Source organism: Thamnophis elegans, chromosome 9 (assembly GCF_009769535.1).
Source record: "Thamnophis elegans isolate rThaEle1 chromosome 9, rThaEle1.pri, whole genome shotgun sequence".
NCBI classification, from domain to species: Eukaryota; Metazoa; Chordata; class Lepidosauria; order Squamata; family Colubridae; genus Thamnophis; species Thamnophis elegans.
In genome coordinates this window covers 4221455-4243419 of record NC_045549.1, presented here as the reverse complement: position 1 = coordinate 4243419, position 21965 = coordinate 4221455, and the positions used below count along the sequence as shown (strand labels likewise).

At 44.7% G+C, this 21965-nt stretch overlaps 1 protein-coding gene across 1 annotated transcript in view; it reads left to right on the top strand.

Annotated features, from left to right (window-relative positions):
• The first annotated feature begins 13270 nt into the window (after nt 1-13270).
• RNF24 (ring finger protein 24) overlaps nt 13271-21965 on the top strand; it is a 58555-nt gene continuing 49860 nt past the window's right edge. The window contains exon 1 of the mRNA XM_032224043.1: nt 13271-13409. The gene's annotated coding sequence lies outside the window, so the exon portion shown is untranslated. The remainder of the gene's footprint in view (nt 13410-21965) is intronic.

Sequence of the window (21965 nt, the reverse complement as noted above, 5' to 3'; positions counted from 1 at the left end):
CTCCATTCCCTCCCCACTCCAGGGGAAGGATACTGCAAAATCTCCATTCCCTCCCCACTCCAGGGGAAGGATACTGCAAAATCTCCATTCCCTCCCCACTCCAGGGGAAGGATACTGCAAAATCTCCATTCCCTCCCTACTCCAGGGGAAGGATACTGCAAAATCCCCAATCCCTCCCCACTCCACTAACCTGCTTTCCAGCTCTGTTCTCCTGTGCAGAGCAACAAAAGAAGACTCAGCCAATCAGCTGGGACTCGGGAGGCAGTGCCAGCCGGAGGTGGTATTTGCCGGTTCTCCGAACTACTCAAAATTCCCACTATGGGTTCATCAGAACCAATCAGAACCGACTGAATACCACCTCTGGTTCACACACATACCCACAACACAGATGTAGGCCCACATTTTCGGAAGCTTGCCAAGTTAGCAAAGGAAAGTCAAATCAACAAGACACGGTACGGGAAGAGTTGAGTCATATCAAGGAAGGCCTCCAAGGCACTTCAGGAATGCGACTGGATTCAAGGAATCCATTCTTTCTTCCTGCCCAGATGTTCCTCAGTTTCATCCCTTCCTCTCCATGAGCTGAACTTGGGTGGTGGCCAAGAGTGATGGAACCACAGTCCCCGTGAACCCTGAAGGATACCGGTTTACCAAGAGGAGAAGCCAACGATGTAAGTCTTTGTTTAGCAACATGTCGATGATTCCATCGAACAGGCGGTATTTCCGGTTGGGTCACAGGCAGGAAAGAGTGAGATTGGAGAACAATCATGTAGAGATAAGCAGCTCCTTCCCCTTGTGATCCAGAAGCACGCCGTAAAATCAACAAAAACTCTGAGTAAGAGGAGAAGGGAGAAGTCCTCTTTGAACATATTTGGAAAGACAAACCTTGACGTGCACACAAAACAGAGTTCAAGGATGTGTTCCACGTCACTCAATGAATCTCCTTTAATTTACCGGTCTTCTCAATCATGCAATCAGAAAAGGAGAAGGCTTCTTTTTAAAAAAAAATCAACATTTTTTAAAAACATTAAAATCACAATTACACTTTTCCAGCTTTCAGTTATCGGTATAATTCTCCCCCCCCCCCCCAATTTCAATTTTCTATTCTAAGGCCTATTGTTTTATACATATACCTCCTTATTTCATAATTACTCATTTATATAATATATACAACATTTACACCTCTGTTACTCTCTGAATATATACCATTTCCTTTTGTTATACTTTCTATGTACTCATTATACATTAATTTTACATTTCTTTTCAAACCAATGATACCACCTATTCCATATCATGTAATACTCTGTTTCCACTCTATCCATTAGTTCCATCGTTAATTTATCCATTTCCGCGCATTCTAGCGCCTTTTTTTTATAATCTCTGCATTTGAGGGGATGTTTTTTTGTTTCCAATTTTGGGCGAATGTAATTCTGGCTGCAATAATAAGGCGAAGCATAATATATTGAATTTCTTTACTTATATTTCTTTTTATTATTCCCAGAAGAAACAGCTCTGGCTTCATATCAATTTTTTGTTCCAACCATTTTTGGATTTCCCCCCTCAGTACTCCTTAGCTTTGGGAGATGTCCATCACATGTAGTAGAAAGTCCCTTGTTGATGGTTGCATTTCCAGCAATTTGGGGGTGTATTGGGGAACATTTTGACCAATCTCGCTGGGGGTAAATGCCACCTATAAAACATTTTGGAGATATTCTCTTTGTACGTGGCCAACATCGTCAACTTATAATCCCCCCCCCCACAATTATCCAAATGCTCCAATTCAATATTGTACCCAAATTTTTTAGCCCAGATTACCATTGTTTCTTTCACAGTTTCCTGAAAAGGAGAAGGCTTCTAACTTTCACCATCCAGCCAACAGCTGGGACTAGGACAACCCAATAACAGCTCAGCAGTTTAGGGATTTAGGACTACATTTATTTAGGGACGTTGTCAAAACTAGACCGAACAATCATTTGAGTAGGGGGTTGGACTAGAAGACCTCAGAGGTCCCTTTCAGCCCTTGGAATCTATATTTTATGTTGTGGGCGGTGTAGCAAAATCTGTTGGGCATAATGCTGAGGTTTAAGGTCCAATGAAGCAGGAAAGCTGTCCTCAACTTACAAAGTTCATTTAGTGACTGCTCAAAGTGACAACGGCACTGGGAAAAAGTGACTTATGACCGTTTTTCACACTTATGACCATTGCAGCACCCCCAAGATCATGCAATCACAATTCCAAGGCTTGGCAACTGACTCGTATTTATGACGGTTGCAGTGTCCTGGGGTTATGTGATCCTTTTTGCGACCTTCTGACAGACAAAGTCAATGGGAAAGCCAGGTTCACTTAACAACAATGTTTGTAACTGAAAAACTAGAGATTCACTGAACAACGGTGGCAGGAAGGGTTGTAAAATGGGGCCACACTCACTTAACAACTATCTTGCTCAGCAACAGATCGTTTGGGTTCAATTTTGGTTGCACGTCAAGCACTAACCTGTATTATAGCCATGACTTTCAAAAAGTGTAGCAGAATAACAAGAGTGGGAGATTTTCTGGTCCAACCCCCTGCGAGCTCTACTTTATTGTTGTTTGCTGCTGTTTAATAAGAAATGGAGATAGTGACAGATTTTATTTTCCTGGCCTCCAAGATCACCGCAGCCAAGAAACACGCTTGCTCCTGGGGAGGAAAGCGATGGCAAATCTTAGACAACGTACTAAAAAGCAGAGACATCACCCTGCCAACAAAAGTGCGTATAGTCAAGGCTATGGTTTTTCCCAGTTGCAACATATGGCTGTGAAGGTTGGACCATAAGGAAGGCTGACTCCATTGTTACATCTTCAAACCTCCACAGCTTCAACCTTAAACTGTCTACCATGGACCTCACCCCATTCCTAAGAAGTCCGTAAAGGGGGCATGCGTAAGCGCACCAGTCTGCCTACCGTCCCTGTCTTACTGTGCCCATTTATTTGTATTTACTTCCTTTGTTTGTGTTTATGTTCATAGCTATACTTGTTACCTTGTACATGTCTGACAAACAAATAAATAAAATAAAAATAAATAAATTTCCAGCTACTGAACACACAATGTTCCGTGTTGGCACAGTATTTTAAGCCCTAAATAGCCAATGAGTTTGCATTCCACACCAAAACATCCAGCTATGCAAAGTGACCAGGGCTAGCATTAGCCAACGTTTGTGCATGCTGATGCATCCACAGAGTTTTCGACAACTTAATTGTGTTGTAGAAAGACGGAGAGTTGTACGTGAGGGACGCTTTGGCAACCGAGTGCATAATGTCACACACAAGAATGTACTTGGAGTAAACTGAGGTCAAATGAGATCATAATAATGTAAACTGTCTCAACTGGTTCTCCCAGCCGGTTGGGAATTCAGTCAGCTGCCAATCAACCGATCTGTTCAAAAAAAGCTTTGCTGATTGACAAGAATGGATGCATAATAAATAAAAAGAAAGCCGGTGAAAATACACACGATTTATGGCTTTGGTCTGGCCTCTGAATCTCATTTAAATCTCATTTAAAATGAGATTAAAAATGAAAAATAGCCTTTCCAAGCGGTGGATATTCTACAGCTGATCCTCAACTTACGACCACAATGGAGCCCAAAATCTCTGTTGTTAAGTGAGACATTTGCTAAGTGAGTTCTGCCCCACCTTTCTTTGCACAATTGCTAAGTGCATGACTGCAGTTATTAAGTTAGAAACATGGTTGTTAAGTGGATCTGGCTTCCCTATTTGACTTTGCTGGTCAGAAGGTCGCAAAAGGGGATCGCATGATCCCAGGACATTGTGACCATCATAACTATGAGCCAGTTGCCAAGCGTCTGAATTTTGATCACCTGACCATGGGGATGCAGCAACGATCGTAAGCGTGAAAAATGGTTGTTAAGTCACTTTTTTCAGTGCCGTTGTAACTTCGAATGGTCATTAAATGAGCTGTTGTAAGTCAAGGACTACCTCTTTTCAAAAAACTGCTGGTGGGTTAACCAAAAACCATAGCAAAAGCTTCATTGGGTTTGCGCTTGACAACTGCTTCACATGTCAGAGTCTGGAGCCAAGTTTCAAAAGAAATCCAGTTATTTATTAGGAGCAACATGTCAACAGGTACCCAAGTGAAGTCAGCTCTGACCCCACGTAATTTATAGCCCAATTATGACCCTGTTTTCCCCCATCCCCCCAGGGTGTTTAATAAATCACATCCTCCAACTGAGCATTTTCCCCAGGCTGTAGAGATCACTCCCACCCTCCGGCTGCTGTGGGTAACCTGGGATACAGCCTTGAGAGAGATAAGCCTGGAATGTGCCTCTGTCTTTTGCTGCCGTGCCATTTCATCGGTTTCCCATCCCACCAACTCGAGAGCAGGCCAGGGATGTTTTGCGATTTGACATTATATTTATGACAGTCACAGTCTCTCCCAAGACCTTTTGCGACCTTCTGACGGGCAAAAGTCAATGGGGAAGGCAGGCTCACGTAACATCCGTGCTACCAACTTAACACCTGCAGCGATTCACTTAACAACGGTGGCAAGAAAGGTCGTAAAATGGGGCGAAACTCACTTAAATGTCTTGCTTAGCAACGAAAAATGGGTTCACCGTTGTGATCGTTACGTCAATATACATTTTACATACAGCGTTTCTTAGCGCCCCTTTCATTTGTGGCTTAGAGTCACCAAATTGACTTTAAGGCACAAATACGCAAAGGCATTTAAAAAGCCGTAATTTCGGCTACTATTAAAGCTGAAACACCCTTTGTTGGAAAGGTTTAAGGCTAGTTCAGACTGCTTGTCATCACCACCAGTTCCCCGGGCTAGTCTCCAATCCCTTTTAATTATTACCCAGGACAGTTTTCCATCGGTCTTTAGAGGTGAGTCAAATACTTAGGCCGGCCGGGGCTCATCGGATTAAAGAAGACTCAATGGATTAAATTGCTTGGTATATTCTGAAATTATCCAGTCTCCATCCTTGGGCTCCACAGATGTTTTACTTTATCTTAAGGCCAAAACCTTACAATCCAGACATTTGCCTTATCCATCGTTTTATTTGAATCCTGCCTTTATTATTTTTTTAGAAATAATTCAAGGTGGCAAATGTTTAGTTTGGTCTAGTGGTATTTTAAGAAGAGAATGGACAGATACTTGTCTGAAATGGTACAGGGTCTCCTGTTTTAGCAGGGGGTTGGACTAGAAGACCTCCAAGGTCCCTTCCAACTCTATTATGATAGATGGATTAAAGCAGGAGATTGTGAGCTCAAGTCCTGACTCTCCCAACTAAGTGGCATCATCAGTGCTACAAAAGATGGGTTTGCTCTCTCTTTATGTATAAGTGGCTTCACTTTCACAACTGCACGAGCCAGAAAGAGGCCTGTGAAAATATCTACAGACCCCTCGCATCCTGGACATAAATTGTTTCAACTTCTACCCTCAAAACGACGCTATAGAGCACTGCACACCAGAACAACTAGACACAAGGACAGTTTTTCCCCGCATGCCATCACTCTGCTTAACAACTAATTCCCACAACACTGTCAAACGATTCACTAAGGCTGCTTTACTATTACTATTAGTCTTCTCATGACTCCTATCAGCCATCTCCTCCCATTTATGACTGTATGACTGTAACTTTGTTGCTTGTATCCTTACGATTGATATTGATATTGTTTCCTAATATGATTTGATTGCTTATTTCTACCTTATGACTATTATTAAGTGCTGTACCTTATGATTCATGATGAATATATCTTTTCTTTTATGTACACTGAGAGCATATGTACCAAAGACAAATTCCTTGTGTGTCCAATCACAATTGGCCAATAAGAATTCTATTCTATTCTGAATTCTATTCTATTCTATTCTGATATTCTATTCTATTCTGTTCTGAATTCTATTTTATTCTGGTATTCTATTCTGAATTCTATTCTTTATTCTGAATTCTATTTTATTCCTATTCTATTCTTTTCTATACTATTCTATTCTTTTCTGAATTCTATTCTATTCTTTATTCTGATATTCTACTCTATTGATGGGACTTTGGGTTTCCTCTTCGTAGTTCTGTTGTTCACTGTTTGTCTGAATTGGTAGTTCCTTCACTGGGTTGGATTGTTTTTTTCATACAGTTTAGTTGTTGGTCTAGCGTTAATCTTGGTGTTAATTTTTTGCTTCTGTGCCTTTTTTCCCCTCCCCAAAATCAGTGAGCAGGCAAACCCAATACAGCACTTAAAGGAGACCATTTGCACCTAAAGTGGATTATTTCCATTGACGTCAAGTGTTTCTCGGCCAGATTAAATGGACTGCAGACCAGAGTGGAAAGTTTGATTTTTCCGGTGTTTCCTAGTTTTTTTTTTGGGGGGGGGGGTGTAACCAAGGCAGATTCCTTTCCCCAGAAAAAGGAAAAGGCTGGGGGAAATTGGAAACAATTTCCTGGGCGGAAAAGGCTGGATTTAGAGGAGAGAGGTCTGTTCAATTCAAGCAAGAAATCAAGGAAATCCCCCTGGCTTTCTCCCTTGAGAACCAGAAGTGAGAATTCAGCTGGGAATTGAAAATTGGGGTGAGCGTTTTGCAGAAACATTGATCAAAGGCAAGGCTGAGTATAGAGAATTAAGGGTATATTTGGGGATATCTCTGAGGGGAATAGGAAGGGAGGGAGGGAAGGAGAAGGAAGGAAAAAGAATTGGGGAGGAAAGAAGGAGGGTGATGGGAAGAGAAAGGAAGGAAGAGAGGGAAGGAGGGAGGGAGAGAGGAGTAAGGAAGGAAAAAGAATTAGAGAGGAAAGAAAGAAGGTGATGGGAAAAGGATGGAAGGAAGGGAGGGAAGGAGGGAGGGAAGGAGGAAGGAGAGGAAGGAAGAGGGAAGGAGAAAGAAGTCAAGAGGAATGGAGGGAGGGAGGGAGGAGAAGGACGGAAAAAGAATTTGAGAAGAAAGAAGGAAGGTGACAGGAAGAGGAAGGAAGGAAGAGAGGGAAGGAGGGAGGAGATGGAGGGCGTCTGGAAGCAGAAAATATGAATGGAGGGAGGAAAGGAGAAGAAAGTATGAAGGAAAGAAGGAAGGTGAAGGGAAGAGGAAGGAAGGAAGAAAAAAGAGTGAGGGAAGAGTGGATGGAAGGAGAAAAAGTGGAGAGGAAGGAAGGAGAACAGAAAGAAGGAAACCGGAAGGAAGGAAGGAAGGAAGGAAGGAAGGAAGGAAGGAAGGAAGGAAGGAAAGGGAGGGTGGAGAGAGATGGAGAAGGAAGGAAAAAGAGCGAGGGAAGGATGGATGGCAGGAGAAAGAGTGGAGCGGGAAGGAAGGAAGGTGAAGCGGAGGGAAGGAAGGAGAAGGGGAGAGGTTGGAAGGAAGGCAGGAAGCAGCTGGCAGAGGCCCCCGGTTGCCACTCTTTGTGGAGGCTGAGGGCCATGTGAATCCAGAGAGCATGGGACTTGGAGGCTGGCTTGGCCTCAGCAGCCATGCCCAGAGCTGCTCTGGTTGCCCACCTGGGCCTCCGAGGGTCACTCTCCTCTGTGGCCCACCATTCCTGGGAATGAACACCCAGCCCCCTTCAGCATCCTCCGGACGATGCCCGGCTGGCAGCCCTCGGAGCCAGCCGAGCAGCTGCTTGTCGCGCTCTCTGGAGGGGCTGGGGGTGAGGCACTCCCTCTGGGTCAGTCATCAAGGTCAGCCGATTGAACCACACATTTAATCCTTTCCCTGTGATCCAGTTAAGCCCGTTGTGCAATCTGCCCTTTCCAGTAGATCATGGAGGGAGACGGGTGGGAATGGAAAAGGCCCCAGCGACAATTGGATGCTCCTCGTCCAGATTGCCTAGTAGCCACAACGGCAACAAACAGGCAGAGGCTAAAGCATTAGCTTGATTGCCAAATGGACAGTCCTTTCTTTCTTTCTTTCTTTCCCTTCTTCCTTCCTTCTCTCCCTCCCTTCCTCCTTCTCCCTTTCTCTCTCTCCTTCCTCCCTTTCCTTTCATTCTGTCTCCTTTCCCTCCTCTCATTCACCCTCCCTCCCTTCCTTCTTTCCTTCCTTTCTCCCCTTCTCTCTCTCTCTTCCTTTCATTCTTTCTCCCTACCTCACCCTTCCTTCTCTCCTTTCCTTCCTTCCTCCTTCCCTCCCTCCCTTTCCCTTCCTTTCTCCCTTTCTCTCTCCCTCCTCTTCCTCCTTTCCTTTCTTCCTGTCTCCTTCCTTTTTTCCTCCCTCCCTCCTTCTCCCTTTCTTTCTCTCCTTTCCTTTCCCCTTGCCTCCTTCCTTTTTTCCTCCCTCCCTCCCTCTTCTTCTCCTTTCCTTCCTTCCCTCACCCTTCCTTCTCTCCTTTCCTTCCTTCCTTCTTCCCTCTCTCCCTTCTTTCCTTTCCTTCTCCCTTTCTTTCTCTCCTTCCACCCTTCCTGTCTTCCTTTTTTCCTTCTTCCCTCCCTCACCCCCCTCCCTCCCAGCTTTCTTTCCTCCCTTTTCTTCCTTCCTCCTTCTCCCTTTCTCTCCTTCCTCTCTTTCCTTTCTTTCTCCTTTTTTTCTTCCCCCCCTCCCCCTTCCTACTCTCCTTCCCTCCCTCCCTCCTCTCTTTCCAAGGAGATCAAATAGCATTCCATAATGAAAACATTTGAGCCCAGGGATCTCCAATACAGAGAGTCCTCAACTTACAACCATTCATTTAGTGATCGTTCAAAGTTACAATGGCCCTGAAAAAAAGGACAGGATTGTTTTTTCATGTTGTGGTTTTTGTAAGTCCAGGACTATCTGTATTTGCAAAACGGAGTTCTTTGTCATGAATCACTTTGTAGTTTGACCTTCTCTTAATCAATCTGTTTGTTTTCTTCATTCACTGCTCCTCTTATCAATGAATAAACAGTGCTGAACCTGTTCCCCGTGTCTTGGTTGCTCACATTTCCATGAATTCAGAATGGAAAAAGAAAGTTTGCTTAAGAGTACAGCTTCTGTCTGTTAAGTATTTGCAAAAAAATGTTTTAATAATGAAACTACGGATGTTTGAACTGTTGATGTATTACTGTGGCTGTTTCAGTTGTAATGTTTTGGTCTTACACATCACCAGGGAATATAAGTGTACCAATCAATATTGCACCATCCATTGGACAAACTGATGAAAGAAATACAAGGAAAGGAGGAATCAGAATATTATCTAACTTGGAACAAATGGACAGAAGCAAGAAATAAGGAAACCTAAAACAGTGATTAATAGAAGTATTAGCAGAGAGGGATAAAATAAGATACAGCTAAGATAAATTAAGACATAGTAAAGTTAGTTAGAGCACAAAGTACAACATAGGTATTATGATAGTCTGATATAAACAGGTAAATATAAATAAATATGGAATAGTATATATAAATAAGTACAGAATAAGGGGACCACGAATGTAAGTTAGGAGTGTATAGGGGGCAAACAATCAATTGTATATACACACTGATATGGAACTGCTGTATGAGGGGGCGTTTGGATCCTTTGTTGTTTTAATCTACATTCTGTTTTGTTTATGTGTATATGTGTTTAAAATAAAATTATATGTGTGTGTGTGTGTACCGTATGTATGTATGTGTGTGTGTGTGTATGTATGTATGTATGTGTATGTATGTGTGTATATATATATATATATATATATATATATATATATATATATATATATATATATATATATATGTTGTATTTGTGCTGATAAATAAATAAAGGGAGACTAGTATAGATCTATTTCAAGCTATTTAGCTCTCATGAGCTAGCCGTACCCTTACTGGGATTCGAACCTGTGCTCTAAACAAAAAAATAAGTCAAGGGGGAAGCCTGATTCACTTAACAATTGTGAGATTCACTTTAACAACTGCAGTGAATTGCTTAACAACCATGGCAAAAGGTTGTAAAATCAGATGCAATTAATTTAACAACTGCCTTCCTTAGCCACATAAAGCGTGCTGCCATTTTTAGTTGTAAGTTGAAGCCTACCGTTAGTAAGCCACAAATTATGGTTTTACAAACCATTCTAGAAGCAAATCTAGGTCCATAGCTTTATATTGCTACAGGTAGTCCTTGACTTACAACAGTTCACTTAGTGACCGTTGAAAGTTACAACGGCACTGAAAAAAGTGACCTAGGACCGTGACTTCAAAACCTCATCACTGGAGGATTTGAAGAAGAGATTGGACAGCCTTTTATCCAGAACAGTATAGTGTCTAGGGGGTTGGACTAGAAGACCTCCAAGATCCCTTCCAACACTGCTATTCTGTTAGTCCCTTGCATTACATAAGAGGTAGGGAGGAAAAATCACAGCTTGATAATATTAAAAGATTTACCATTTTAACAGGAAGCTACAGTGAGGGGGCAGCCAGTTGGGTTTAGGGTTCATTGCCGGTGAAGGCTGGAGTCCAAAAGTTCATCTGAAACAAAGATGCAAGGAGACACAAAGATTGAATTGTGACTGGAGCTGAAAATCTCCTACACAGACACACACACACACACACACACACACACACACACACCAAACAATTCTCCAAAACACAGAAAAAGTGGGAACACACTGTGTTATAAGGCAGCACAACTTGTTCCTGAGAAAATAGACAGGCAAAGTGAGATGTCGGCCTCCTCAGAGAACTTACAGATTTATAGTTTTTTTCCCCTTTGTTTTTTTCCCCTGGTTTTACCCAGTTTTTTGCAGCTCCATTTAAAAAGACAGCCTGGATTGGTCTGAGGGGGGGGGGGGAATTGTTGAAGCTACATTATACAGTTTATAAGTAAGAAATACCTGTACTTCAAATTTAGTAGATGGGTTACAACATTTTGGATCCATCAATCTGTCTGTCTATCTCATATATCATCCATCTGTCTGTCTATCTCTCATGCATCTATTCTGTCTGTCTGTCTCTTTCTTTCTATCTATCATCTAGCACAGTGGTGGGTTTCAAAAATTTTTGGAACCTCTTCTGTAGGTGTGGCCTGCTTTCCGGGTCCACTGGTGGAACCTCTTCTAACCAGTTCGGTAGATTTGACGAACCGGTTCTACCGAATAGGTGCGAACTGGTAGGAACCCACCTCTGATCTAGCAGCTATCTATCAATCATTCATCTATGTATCAGTGGTGGGGTCCGGATCCCGTCGCAACCAGTATGCTGCGATGGGGCCGGGCATTCACTATGTGCGTGCACTGCACACATATGCACACCCACTACCCGCGATGCTCTAGCTGCTCGGTGGAACGTTGTACAGGTGCCATATGCTGTGTGCGCATGGGCAAATGGCCCGGTTGGGTCCAAATACAGTTAAGGAATGCGGGTGGGCAGGTGGGCCCGCCGAAGCACCATATCGGAACAGTGCCTGCTGCTCCCAGCAGGCACCAGTACCCACCACTGGTATGTATCTATCATCCATTATGTATCTATGTATCTATGTATCTACTGTATGTATCTATGTATCTATGTATCATCCATCTATATATATATCAATCATCCATGTCTATCTATTTGTCTATCTGTCTGACTATCATCTTTCTGTCTCTATATCTATCTGTCTGTCTGTCTGTCTGTCTGTCTGCCTATCTATCTATCTATCTATCTATCTATCTATCTATCTATCTATCATCTATCTATCTATCTATCTATCTATCTATCTATCATCTATCTATCTATCTATCTATCTATCTATCTATCTATCTATCTATCTATCTATCATCCATGACTGTCTATCTGTTTATTTATCTGTCTGTCATCTGTCTGTCTGTCTATCTATCTATCTATCTATCTATCATCCATTTATCTATATATAAATCATCTATGTTTGTCTGTCTGTCTGTCTGTCTATCATCTATCTATCTATCTATCTAGCATCTATCTAACATCTATCTATCTATCTATCTATCATCTATCTATCTATCTATCTATCTATCTATCTATCATCTATCTATCTATCATCTATCTATCTATCTATCTATCTATCTATCTATCTATCTATCTATCTATCTATCTATCTATCTATATATCTATCTATCTATCTATCATCCATGACTGTCTATCTGTTTATTTATCTGTCTGTCATCTGTCTGTCTGTCTGTCTATCTATCTATCATCCATTTATCTATATATAAATCATCTATGTCTGTCTGTCTGTCTGTCTGTCTGTCTGTCTGTCTATCATCTATCTATCTATCTATCTATCTATCTATCTATCTATCTATCTATCTATCATCTATCTAACATCTATCTATCTATCATCTATCTATCTATCTATCTATCTATCTATCTATCTGTCTGTCTGTCTGTCTGTCTGTCTGTCTGTCTATCTATCTCCCCACATTTAAGATTTTTATAAATAATGCAACAGCGCACACCTATATAATGCCCCTACTTATTTTCCCCACAACAACCCTGTGAGGTAACTTGGGCCGAGAGATAGGGACTGGTCCAAGGTCACCCAGCCAGCTTTCATATCTAACACAGCACTAGAACTCACAGTCTCCTGGTCACCCAGTCGCCTTTGGTGCCTAAAGGAGAACTAGAGCTCACTGCCTCCCGGCCATTGGCCCAAAATCATCCAGATGGCTCTCATGCCTAAAGGAAAACTAGAACTCACAGTCTCCTGGTCATTTGTCCAAAGTCACCCAGCTGGCTTTCATGCCTAAGGCAGAACTAGAACTCACTGCCACCTGGTCATTGGCCAACAAATACCCAGCTGGCTTTCCTGCCTAAAGGCAAACTAGAATTCACCACCCTCTGGTCATTGTCCCAAAGTCACCCAGCTGGCTTTCATGCCTAAGGGCAGAACTAGAACTCACCGCCTCCTGGTTTCCAGCATGAAGGTGATGATGCTTTACAGATGCTTTTTTTAAAAACTGGGCTCATTGAGTTTTTATGGAACTAACATAGTTTTGCTTTCCTTTGCTGAATTGCAAACTTTCTGGTGCACAGGCGCTTTACGCCCATTTCTCCACAGAGAAATACGTGCATTTAAAAAAGATTTATTATTACTGACAGAAACCCAGGGATGCTTTCCCAACCTGGCGCCCTCCCTTCACTAGGTGAAGGGGAAGCTGGCCGGCGGCGCGTTTTACTCCCTAAAAACCAACGCCTCGACCGAATTGCATGAAAAATCCGACTTGGGATGAGTTTTGGGCGGGCGAATTTATATTTCTAAAACCCTAACTTTCATTCCCTCAGCAAAGTCGCCCTCGCGCCTGCGCACTGGGGAGGACGAAGCCCTCGGCTTGCCCGTCTCCGGCCGGAGTCAAGGGCGGGTCAGAGCGAGGCACGACTTGAGGGGGGCGGAGCGGTCTACATCCGGGAACCTCCCCCCCCTCCCCTCCCCGCCGTGTGGTCTGTCGGTCTGAATCGGCGGCGTCCTCGCGCCGAGCGCTGGTAAAGCGGCATTGAGAACGTTCGCGGCGCCTCAGTGCTCTTCCGCCGGCTCAAGGAGCTGGAGCATCTTTTTGCAGGTAAGGAGTCCCTCCGGCGGCCCCTTCCCCGACTTTGGGGGGGGGGGTCGGGCCACGCTTTGCGCCCAGCCTCGCTCGCTTCATTTCGGGGGTTGCTTCCCTTCGGTGCACGCTTGCAATATTTGCAAAGGGAGCCTCGATGCATTGCCCGGACCTTCACGGGGTGAGTGGCGAAATTGGGGTGGGGGGGTCCAGAATCGGAATTGCGGTGGCTGATCGCCCCCCCCCCTCCGTCTTCCAGCAATGGACTGCAATGCCCATCATCCGCGGCTGGTGGGTTGGTGTTTTTTTTCTTCCCTCCCCTCCCCATTTCCCTTCTTTTTTTTCTCCCTCTGGATTGCATGGCTGGAGAAGGGGGGTCAAATTGGCTGGGGGGGGGGAGAGCGGGCTTATTGCAGGGGGAGATGGGAGTTGTAGTCCCATCTGGTGCTGGAGAGAAGCTGAAGGTTAGGTTTTTTTATGGGGATGGGGGAAGAAGAAGGTTCAAAGGATCTGCTGCTTCTCCTCCCACCCACCCCCATCTAACCCAAAAGGGAGGTCTGCCTTTGGAGTAAAGGAATTGGAGAGAGAGCTGGGGGGGGGGTCTGCTAGCAATTTGGGGGCTGGTCTATAGGGCAATTGCAAGAAATGGGGGGTGCGATCCGTCCGGCTTCCCTTCCAGCCCGGCATGGGGGTGGGGGCAGGTCTATGAGAAGATGCCCCCATCATGGACAGCTCTTAGACCCCCCCCCTTGAGCTGTCAAGATGGGGCTCCAAGATTTGGCTTCAAGAACTTCCTAAACTGGATTCTTTCCTGTATCTCCAATGGGGGGAGGGTCCCCCTCTTCTCAAGAGGTGGGGGGAGCCCCAGATCCTTCTACTCCTCTGATCTTTGCTTCTTGGGGAAATCTTTCCAAGTACACCCCATTTAGGGGAGGTCCCTGGATCTTCTGGGGGAGTTAGGGGAGGCACCCCGACTGATCCCCCTGCTGGGGGGGGCACCTTCCTTCTCTTTAATGGCATGATTTAGGATCGCCCCATTGGCACCTGCTGGGTGTCAAATCCGTAGACTTGCCTCTGGGATCCGGCTAGGGACACTGTTTGTGTCCGTGTGTCTGTCCTTCATTCTGGAGCTGAGGGGTGCATCCTTCCAACCAGGTCTGTTGGATGGGGGAGTGGGGGGTTTAAATCCCTGAAGCTGGAAAAGGTGTGGATAGTAGATTCATGGAAAAGGAAGGTGTCTTTGCCTTTTATTATTATTTTATTTTTTTGGCAATGCACTGTTTTGTCAGCTGGGACGTTTTGTAGGGCTGGGCTGTCTTCCCCAACTTCCTTGCCTGGGGGGGGTGGGTGGAGGGAAGGAGGGAGAGGGAGGGCAGCTCCCCATGGTACTGTCCTCATTTCTAATTCAGTCCTTGCTATTTGATTTGGCCGGTGTCCGAGCCCGAACATGCTGTCCGTTCAGCTCCGGTTGGTATTGATCTGGCTTCTAGAGCAAGAAAGCAGCTCAGCAGACAATTTATTCTCCCCCCCCCCCCCTGATTCCCAAGAGATCCCTGCTCTCTTTCTCTCCACCCGGGCTTCAAAAGGCACGAAGCAGACCACCCAGCTTCACCTCTTTCAAAAGCTGCGGGAGGAAAGCCACACCATTTTTCTAGCTTTGGGCAAAAGGAAGGCAGACGCGGAGAGTCCCTTGTGTGTCTCCGACACCGAGGAGGCATTGGCGTGGCAGGGAAGCGTCTGCTTTTCTTGCAGGGAGGAGAGGGGAAGGAAGGAAGGGAAAGAGAAGGAAGGAAGGATAAAGAGAAAGAAGAAAGAGAAGGAAAGAAAAAGAAAGGGAAAGAAGGAAGGAAGGAAAAGAAGAGAAAGAAGGAAGAAAAGAGAAAGAAAGGAAGGAGAAAGAAAGAGAAAGGAAGAAAGAAAAGTAAGGAAGGATAAAGAGAAAGGAAAAAGAGAAGGAAAGAAAAAGGAAAAGAAGGAAGGAAGGAAAAAGAAGAGAAAGAAAGAAGGAAGAAAAGAGAAAGAAAGGAAAGGAAGGAAAAAGAAGAGAAAAGGAAGGAACAAAAGAGAAAGAAAGGAAGGGAAGGAAGGAAAAAGAAAGAAAGAGAAAGAGCTAAAGGAAGGAGAAAGAAGGTAGGAAGGAAAGGGAAAGAAAGGAACAAAGGAAAGGAAGAAGGAGAAAGAAAGAGAAAAAAGAAAGGGAAGGAAGGAGAAAGAGAAAGAAAGAGGAAAGAAAAAGAAATAAAGAGAAGGAAGGAAAGAGAAAGGAATGAAAGAGGAAAGAGAAAATGAATGAAAGAACGGAAGAGAAAAAGAAAGAAGGGAAAGAAAGAAGGAAAAAGAAAAGAGAATGAAGTGAAAGAAAGAAAGAAAGAAAGAAAAAGAAAGAAAGAAAAAGAAGAAAAGGAAAAATCCATAGGCCAAGCTGAGAGAGGGGATTTTAAAATTGCAGCTGGAGAAAAGCTTAGCAAAACAACTGGTTTTGTTCCTGGGTGTTCCTAATTCCGGCTGATGTGGTTCACTTGCTCCTTGAGTTGACTCCCTGCCTGCTCTTCTTTGGGCAAATATCCAGAGTCCTGTCGCACTTGGTGTGTGTGTGTGTGTGTGTGTGTGTTGTGGTGTACGGATGGGTGAAAAGAAGAACCCTTGGCAAGATTTGGCCATGGCGTGATGCCCTTCCTGCCTCTGTTCCCTTTTCATCTCCGAAATCGTGCACAAACTGTGCTTAGCAACCCGCAAGAACATCTCGGGGGTTGCCTCGTGCAGGATCCCTGCTAAATGCAGAAGAGAGCTTTAGGATCTGGGTTTTTTTAAAAAAAAAAATACAATGAAATTGGGGGTTTCTGTAGCTGCATTGCCAGACAACTCTCCTCTTCTGTTTGGCTTTCTATTGCTTTCAACACAAGGCTGTCTGGGTGAATTTATTTATCTTTTCCAAGATTTTGCATGTCATAATTTACTTACTTACCATGTTTATTTATGCCGGAGCAAGTTTATTTATCTTCTTCAAGATGATCCCTTGGTGCACGTCACATATTTATTTATTGGTGGCATGATTATGCCAGAATATTATATTTCAGAAAGAATTCTCTTCCTTTTCCTTTCTTTTCCCTTCCCTCTTCCTCTTCCTATCTGTCTTTCATTCTCTTTTCTTCTTCCATTCCTTTCCTTCCCTTTCCCCTTCCTCTCTGTCTCTTCTCTCTTCTCTTCTTCCTTTTCCTTTCCTTTCCTTCCTTTATTTTCCTTCCCTTCCCGCTTCCTCTCTGTCTCTCTTATCTTCTTTCCTTCCTTTCCCTTCCCTTCCCTTTTCTTGCTTTCTTTTCCCTTCGCTCCACCTCTCTTCCTTTCTTTTTCCCTTCCCTTCTTTTCCCTTCCATTTTCTTCCTTTCTTTTCCCTTTCCTTTCCCCCTTCCTCTCTGCCTCTCTTCTTTCCTTTCTTTCCCTTCCCTTTTCCTTTCTTTTCCCTTCGCTCCACTTCCCTTCCCTTCTTTTCTCTTTCCTTTCCCTCCTTTCCTTTCCCTTTCTTCCCTTCCCCCTTCCTCTCTGCCTCCCTTCCCCTCCCTCTGTCCTCTTCTCTTCTTGTTGTCGTCCCTGTAGGGAGTTTACCGCACACCCCTTTTTCCTGCCTCATTTATAGGATGCTTTTTCTGCACACATTGGTAACTCGATGTTTTGTTGAAATTAAACATTAATAAGCGGTATATGAGTAGATGTGTAGCTCTTTTAACAGGGCCTGGTGAGTTAATTTTCAAACTTCTTCCCCACCTCTGAACCGTAAATTTACATTTTTTTCAAAGGAAAAACTCATTTGAAGAGGGAGTATTGATAAAGTAAACTTCTGGGGAACCAGCAGTCCAGAGTAGCGGTATTGTATCCTAATGATGCCGTAGGAAATCCTCGATATAGTCAATATTGGTAGTCCTCGTCATACGATAGTTCACTTAGTGACCGTTCAAAGTTACAACGGCACCGGAATACGTGACTTACAACCGTTTTTTCACAGTTACGACCTTTGCAGCAATCCCCATGATCATGTGATCAAAATTGAGGTGCTTGACAACGGGTTCGTACTTACGACCATTGGGGGCCCCTTTGGCGACCTTCTGACGAGCAAAGTCCATGAGGAAGCCGCATTCACTTAACAACCTGGTTACTAACTTACCAACCGCAGTGATTCACTTAACAACGGGGGCAAAAAAAGGGTCAAAAAATGGAGAAAAAGTTCACTTCACCTCTGTCTCCCTTAGCAACAGACTTTGGGCTTGCTTATGGTCGTAAGTCGAGGACCACCCGTATAATTTTTCTACGCGATAAGGATCTTGCCTCTGCCCCATTAAAATGCTTCAGGTAAAGGAAAATGTAAAGGTTCCCCTCGCACATATGTGCTGGTCGTTCCCGACTCTAGGGGGCAGTGCTCATCTCTGTTTCAAAGCCGAAGAGCCAGCGCTGTCCGAAGACGTCTCCGTGGTCATGTGGCTGGCATGACTCAACGCCAAAGGCGCACGGAACGGTGTTCCCTTCCCACCAAAGGTGGTTCCTATTTTTCTACTTGCATTTTTTACGAGCTTTCGAACTGCTAGGTTGGCAGAAGCTGGGACAAGGAACGGGAGCTCGCTCCGTTACGCGGCGCTAGGGATTCGAACCGCCTACTACTGATCTTTCTGATCGACGAGCTCAGCATCTTAGCCACTGAGCCACCGCGTCCCCCTAAAGGCTTCAGACAAGCTTCCTTCTTCGGTGTAACCAGAGACGCATCGGAGCCGTTCGCAGGGATGGGCAATATTTTTATGACTGGACAAATACTCCCATTTCATGGGAGGGAAAAACTGTATTGATGGCATGACGCTGCTAGAATATTCTGCCTCAGCAGGGATCCATTTGAGGGGATGTTTTTTGTTTAAAAAAGAAAGGAAGAATTCAGCTTATCCCAGTGCTTACACCACCGTTTTTATTATACTCTCCTCTTTAAAACTGGGGAATCACTCCTGCTGATTTTTGTCGGCAAAACAGTCGTGCCAGGCCCCTCGCTGTGTTTCGTCCTGGCCTTCGAGGCCTGTTCACCGCGGATAATCCAGACATTTTAGTTTTCCCATCTCAGAATTTCCCCATAAGCACAAGGTGGTTGCAAAGCATGGGGATTGTGGTGCAGGGAATCCTCGACTTACGACCCACCACTGAGCCAAAGGTTTCTGTTGCTGAGCAAGACAGTGAACCTGGCTTCCCTTGCCACGGTTGTTAAGGGAATCACGGCAGACGTTCGCTTAGCGGCCTGTCAGGAGGTCGCCAAAGGGGATCGCACGACACTGCGACCGTCATTAAATGGGAGTCAGTTGCCAAGCATCTGAATTTTTGATCACGTGACCCTGGGGGGGAGGTGCTGCAACGGCCATAAGGGTGAGGATTTGTCACCAGTCGCCGTAAGTTCGAATGGTCACTACATGAATTGTTGTAAGTCGAGGACTACCGGTACCGCAGCTCCAAAGGGCCCAGATTTGCAGAGGTGAACTGAAGTTTAGAGAAGGAAAAAGCTGGAACCAAATAGTTTTAATGATCTTCCTAGAAAGAATGGCAAGAAAAGAAGATGGGGAAATTTTGGAATGATTTTGAAAGGAGCTTTTTGCCAAACTTCACATCCAAATTCTGGCAGGACTTAATATTTTCCCATCTTCTTCCCAGTCTGCGCCGTTCACAAAACTGATGTGGGTATCGCACAACTTTTTTAGAGCAGCGGTCACCAACTGGTGGTCTTTGGCCATTGGTGGTCCGTGAGAAAATTTTGGTGGTCCGCAGAAAATTTATTTGCCTTTTTTATATTGCACTAAATCCGGGGTCCTCAAACTACGACCCCTGGGACGGATACATGCAATGAACGCTTGTGTTGCTGCAGAGAGTCTCCCCCTTCGGGGTCTTTTTTGGGGGGGCAGAAATTCCGACTTGGGGTCTGCTTCAGCCTCCTGGCGGGGGGCTTTGGGCGAAGGCTGGAGGGAAGAGCCGCTGGTGGCGAAGAGCCGGAGGGTCTCGTTCCAGTGGGACTGCAACATGGCCTGGAACTGGCTGACTATCTCAGCCTGCTGAGCCTCCAGGCGCCGGCACCTGGCCTTGCACTCCCGCAGGTCTTCCCTCTGCTTGGAAAGCCTATGCTCCTAGTCCTCAGTGAGGTGCTTCTGCTGAGCCTCCTTCTCGGCCACATCCAATTTGAACTGAGCTGTTTTGCCAACTCTTCCTCCTGGGGGCTGCTTAGCTCCAGCAACTGCTTCCAGTTGGGGCCCTAAGATTCCTGCGAGGCACCTCTCGACGTGAGTGACATTGAGTTGGCCATGCCCACCCAGTCACATGACCACCTAGCCACACCCACCCAGCCGTTCATTAGGCAGATCATATTCGTGGTCCGCGAAATTTAAAAATGAATTTAGTGGTCCCTGAGGTCCGAAAGGTTGGTGACCCCTGTTTTAAAGGGTGGGTCATGTACCCACTTCTGTCGTCTGACAGCAGAAAGGCGAGCTAAAGAATAATAGAATAGAATAATAACTTTCTTGTCACTTTGAATGTACACGAATCGGCATACATTAAAATGAAATTTCGCGGCGCACAGCTCTCACATCCAATATACACTACGCGAATATGACAAAATAAATAAGTACAAAATTATGTATCTACCCACATGTTATATGACACAGAGAAACAGCACAGTCTAGTCCGGATATATACATGTACATGGCGAGAGAAACAAATCTTGCAAGTTTTCCAGACGGATGGTGTAAGGTACAAAGCTGTTACAGAATCTGTTAGTTCTCCTCCTATTTCTAAACCTCCTCCCAGTGGGGAGCAACAGAAACAGACTGTGAAGTGGGTGTGTGGGCTCTCTAACGATGCTGTGAGCTCTAAGCACATAGCGCTTATAGGCAGGTTCCTGAATAACAGGAAGCAAGCTTCCTGTAATCATCTCCACTGTCCTCACCACTCTCTGTATGGGCTTTCTATCTGAGGCTCTGCTACCACCAAACCAAACAGGGATGCAGTTTGTTAAAGCGCTCTCTGTCGTGCCTCCGTAAAAAGTGGCCAGGACAGAAGGAGAAAGATGTGCTCTCCTCATCCGACGCAGGAAATGCAGACGCCGGTTTGCATGCTTCATTAAAAGTGACGTCTGGTTCAGATTGTTAGTTAAACTGGGGAAATGCATAGGCAGCTTTCAGACAATGCAACTAGTCCTCAACTTACGACCCCCAATTGAACCCAAAAATTATGTTGCTAAGAGAGACATTTGTTAAGTGAGCTTTGCCCCATTTTACAACTTTTCTTGCCATGGTTTGTTAAGTGAATCCCATTAAATTAGTGTAACGTGGTTGTTAAGTGAATCTGGCTTCCTCATTGCTTGTCAGAAGGTCGTAAAAGGGGACACTGCAACGATCATAAATGTGAGTCAGTTGTCAAGCATCTGAGTGTAAGTTACATGACCATGGGGAAGCTGCAAAAGTGGTCATAACTTTCTTTTTTCAGTGCTGTTGTAACTTCTAACTAAACGAACTGTTGTAAGTTGAGGACTACCTGTATCCTCAACCCAGCTATTGAATGAACTTGGAATTGCACAATAGGTAAATTAACCTATAGGGCCAGATTTAACCCACAAGTTCAGCCCACAACTTCACAGCCCTGTAAATTGGATTGATGAAGTGTGTTGCCTTTAAATCTGTACATCCAAATTTAAATCTAGTTGCTGTAGTGTGAAAGATTCCTTTCAACCCTAATTCTTTGATCAGGGGGGTGGGGACTATGGCCCCTGTGGACTTCAACTCCCAGAATTCCTGAGCCAGCATGAGGAAACTATGGGCCTTTTATGCTCTGTGGACTTCAACTCCCAGAATTCCTGAGCCAGCATGAAGAAACTATGGCCCTTTTATGCCCTGTGGACTTCAACTCCCAGAATTCCTGAGCCAGCATGAGGGAACTATGGGCCTTTTATGCTCTGTGGACTTCAACTCCCAGAATTCCTGAGCCAGCATGAAGAAACTATGGCCCTTTTATGCCCTGTGGACTTCAACTCCCAGAATTCCTGAACCAGCATGAGGGAAGTGTGCCCCTTTTATGCCCTGTGGACTTCAACTCCCAGAATTCCTGAGCAGCATGAGAGAACGATGGGCCTTTTATGCCCTGTGGACTTCCAACTCCCAGAATTCCTGAGCCAACATGGGGAATGATGGCTCAGGAATTCTGGGAATTGAAGTCCAGTATTCATAAAGGGACCATAATTCCCCGCCCGTCTCAGATAATCAGTGTATTTATTTTGAATCAGGAGAGGCACTTAATTGAAGTGATTAAAGGATGCGGGGGATTGGTCTCCCCACAACTTGAGGCCAACCCCTCTCAGCCTATCCTTCCTCATAAGATGGTTGTGTGCAGGAAGACAATGAATGTGGGTGGAGATGGGATGGATGGATGATAAATAGATATAATGAATAGATGGTTGAATAGATGGAAGAATGGATACATAGATGGTAGATGAATGAATAGCTGGCTAGATGATAAATTATTGATTGGTACATAATTGATTGGTACATGATGAATGATACACAGATAATA